Source organism: Gastrolobium bilobum, unplaced genomic scaffold, assembly GCF_033153095.1.
Source record: "Gastrolobium bilobum isolate Gb01-03AN ecotype WA unplaced genomic scaffold, APGP_CSIRO_Gbil_v1 utg7986, whole genome shotgun sequence".
NCBI classification, from domain to species: Eukaryota; Viridiplantae; Streptophyta; class Magnoliopsida; order Fabales; family Fabaceae; genus Gastrolobium; species Gastrolobium bilobum.
In genome coordinates, this window is record NW_026899159.1 from 577,887 (window position 1) to 582,209 (window position 4,323).

The following is a 4,323-nucleotide window of genomic DNA, read 5'->3' on the forward strand; positions in this document are numbered from 1 at the left end:
ACTATGACAAGATGTGTACATTTACATAGATAGGGATATATATCTTTCATGTCTACTATTTTGGAAAGTCGTGGGGGGATTCACTTTTGGAGCCATGTGCCAATTGAAAATGATCACGCTGAACTTTCCCTCCATATTAATTAATATCACAAGTAAGACAAAGCTAAGTATACAGATTGTATCTCTTGCAATTGTGACAAGGAATTTCATGATAGCGATTGCTTTGGTTAACTGGTTGATTATAGATTATGGTTGCCATCATTTTGAGTTTGAATAAATAGGCAGCTTATAGCAATTTCATTCATTTTCAGACTTGATCAGACCAAATTATTTCAGTCCATGATTGTTACAAACTACCGTGTTATTATTTTTAAACTAAGATTATGTACATCTTCATTTTTTAATATTTTATTAAAAAAAAATATAATAATAAAGAATGTTTGAATTTGTAATATTTACCTTTTAATCTTTAAGCAAAAAAATAATGAGATGCATTTACAATCTTATCTTCATTTGTATTTATTTTTCAATTTTTAAATGACTGATTAAAATTGATAATTTTGGAAAAAAAAATAAAAAGTAGATAATAAAATAGAAAATCCTTTATACGGTAGGATCGATAGATAATCTTACAATTGCTATCATTTTCATAACTTGTGTTCATTTTTCCATACCATTTCTGCAATTTGCTTAAGCAGCTCCTTATCCTTGTGGAAGCTTCTACATTTTTCATGGTCCAAACGGAGACAATTCATCGTGCATGAGTAATAAATTGTTGAAATAATGTCATATATGACAAACTTTTCATAAATGTAATATAGCTTCTTCTTTTTTGGCCATGCATGTAATGTATCAATGCAAAAACTTAATAAAAAGAAATTATACAGATAATTCTCGTTCTTTGAATTTGATTGGAGGGTAAGTAAGAAATTATACACTTTTGTTATTTCTCTTGTAATCTTTTTTTCGACTAAACCCATTTGTTAGGTGTTGGGTATCAGAATGTCATACAACTAAAATAGAGTTAAGAAAAATAGAAATTTCAAGACAATCAGATAAGTGTAAGTGAGAGTCTTTCTATGCAATTACAATGATAACTAATTAAATAATTAGTAAATTTAATTCCACTGATTAGGAGATCATCAAATACGTCAATTGAAATGATACACATGATTTGCATAGAAAATCCAATTAAAAAAAAATCACAGGCAAGAAAATAGAAGATTTTTACTAAGTAGAAGAAATTACGGTCTCTATCTAATTATAAGAGAAAATAGTATCACTCTCTTTGGAATTACGAGAATACTCTACACTCTTAAAAAACACTCAAAAGATATACTGTATATTTTTTCACTAAGTTTGGGATTATTGAAGAAAATAATCTCTATTTATAGACAAATTATTTCTGCATTCAATCTGCGAGTTTCTGTGTTGCACCGCTCCTCCGTATTCTTTTTGCAACTTTTCGCATTTGCAAACCATCCAAAGCAGATTTGTTTCATGTAAAAACAAAAGCAACTAAAAAATGACTTTAATTTTTCGTCAATAGGAACATTTTTTTATTAATAATATCTACAGAAAATCACACACGCAGCGGAAAATTTTGATAGCTTTTAATTAAGCAATTGAAATTTTCTAAATATATATACGCGTATTTATATAAAAAGAAAAGAGTACAGCAGTGCCAGATTTCCGTATAATAGAATGAATCCAAATATGACCATAATGTGAATGGTAATTAAGGGCATTTCCAAAGCTAGGGTTGGTAGGACAGTGAGAGATTTTGGTTTCATAGATAAGGGGAGGACCTTGACACCACTGGGAATGGACCAACAATTTTGGTGGGCATTTCAGGTGAACCACACAACATGGACCATAAATCATAACCTAAAAAACAAACTCGTTTCTCTGTTTTCTTGCAACCAAAGCTTATCCGAATCCAAAAACTAAATCCACAATTATGTGTTGATTTCAATTTGTACCTATTATTCTGATCGACATATTATCAAATTAGAATTAGTGAGATTACAGTTGTGATGGCTGGAAATTTAGACATACATAGGGTGGTCCAGTAGCAGCATGGTCCCAAACCCTTTTCTTTTTAGGGTAGAGCTACTTGGGTTGCAACCCGTGTGCTTGTGCTCTGGGTGGAAACTGTTGGGGCCTGAGCCATGTGAATTTCAAATGGGTTGGCCGATAAAAGTTTCAATCGTAAAACTTTAATTTAAAATATATAAATATATTTTTATGTGACTATTAGAGAGGCAGATTACTGTAGCCAATAAGTTCTCCATCAAATGAGTTCCTTTCATTAATTTTAGGTTGCCTTCCCCCCCCCCCCCCCCCCCCCCCAATACACACATACATATATATATATATATATATATATATATATATAGGGATAGGATTAATTGACATCAGTGTTAAACTAAAAAGTTTGACACTAAATTTTAACTATTGATTTTCATCAAACTGACGGTTATAATCTATTAAGAATTAAGAATTAATTTATGAAATTTTATTGATCTGGTTACACTTAATCACTAATAAATTAAGGGTTTTATATTTATTATGTTACATAACCTAATTTCATTTTTCTACACACAACGAATAGGAGAGAGAAAGTGAAATGATGAAAGAGAGAAAAAAAGAGGAAGGTTATATTTATAGGGATAGGATATTGTGACACCCAAATTATGTTACACCCATGTGACACCCAGTCAATCTCACCGTTAGATCGCTTATGTTGATCCAACGGTTATATTTATTTCCATCTTTGTATGGTCATGATTTTCCAAATTTAATATTTTATATTTATTTCTACCTTTGTATGGTTATGATTTTCCATATTTAATGCTTTCACTTTAAATTTGGAAAATCATGACCATACAAAGATGGAAATAAATATAACCGTTGGATCAACATAAGCGATCTAACGGTGAGATTGACTGGGTGTCACATGGGTGTAACATAACTTGGGTGTCACAATATCCTATCCCATATTTATAAACTTTTTATTTACAAACTACACTAAGTATGACCGTGCATACTTCAATCAAAAGTGTATGACTGGTCATACTTAGTGTAATTTGTAAAAAAAAATTGTAAACGGATCTTTTCTTCATAAAAAAATATGCGAACCCCACCTCTTTGATGTGAGTGTAGAAATGTGGAATTAGGTTTTATAACACTCATAATAAAACCCATAAATTAATTATAGGTTATCAATATAATTTTATTAACAAACGAAAAATGTTGACAATATAATAAACGTTAATAAACAATAATAACTCATGTAATTAAACTTAGGTATAGGTTTTTAGGTGTAAATATTGGAATCAATATTTTTAATATTATAGGAGATAATTTTATTTATCTTCTACATATATAAAAGTATGTGAAATTCATGTGAAATCAAATTTTTATGTATATATAAGAAATAACTTTACTGAGAAACATTAATACCATAAATATAACATCGATGAATCGTTTACTCGATGAAAAATAAAATAAAATCGGTGATTACTTTTGACAGGAGGATATCTCCCTATTTCTTTCTTTCCAAGTTCCTATTCAGCTTTTCATTTATGAATCAAATTTCACATTCTCATGATTCAACCGAAGTTAGGTTGTTAAAGGTACGAACCCTAAATGGCAACCAATTTCTAATCCCATAAGTTCACGTAACAAGCTACACAAGAGATTAAAGCACAAGTTATTCGTAGATTAGGTTGCAAAACGATTAAAACACTGTTAAGCACAAGTACGGTTTGAAGTACATCAACAGCAGAGCTGGCAACTTTTTTGTAACTCTAGAATTAGGTTGCAACTTGCTGGTGGAAAAAAGGTTAAGTTGAAATAGAGTTTTCAGATCAGACCAAAAAAAATGGAAAACCAAAACTAAGCTCAGATTCCAAGAATACCAACAGCCTATTCATTACTATATCAATGTTCATTATTGGTCCCATTTCAATGTCAAAAACTGGAGAGAAAAAAACAAAAAAACAAAAGCACTACAACTGACCAGAAGATTAAAAAAAAGACAAAAAGAAAAATACAAGACAAGATCACAAATCCCAAAAATATCCCTGCTCCTATGAAATGTAATTGTTATTTCTTATATTATAGGAAATAATAAAATAATTTTATCGCTTATACACACATAAAAATATGCAAAGATCATGAAAAATCATGTGTAGAAAAGAGGAAAAAAAATAACATACGTACCACACTTTTATTTGTACATAGGAAATAGAATTATTTTCTATAACATAAAAAACATTAATTTCTAATGAAAAAAAGATTTTACAATTGAATGGGTAA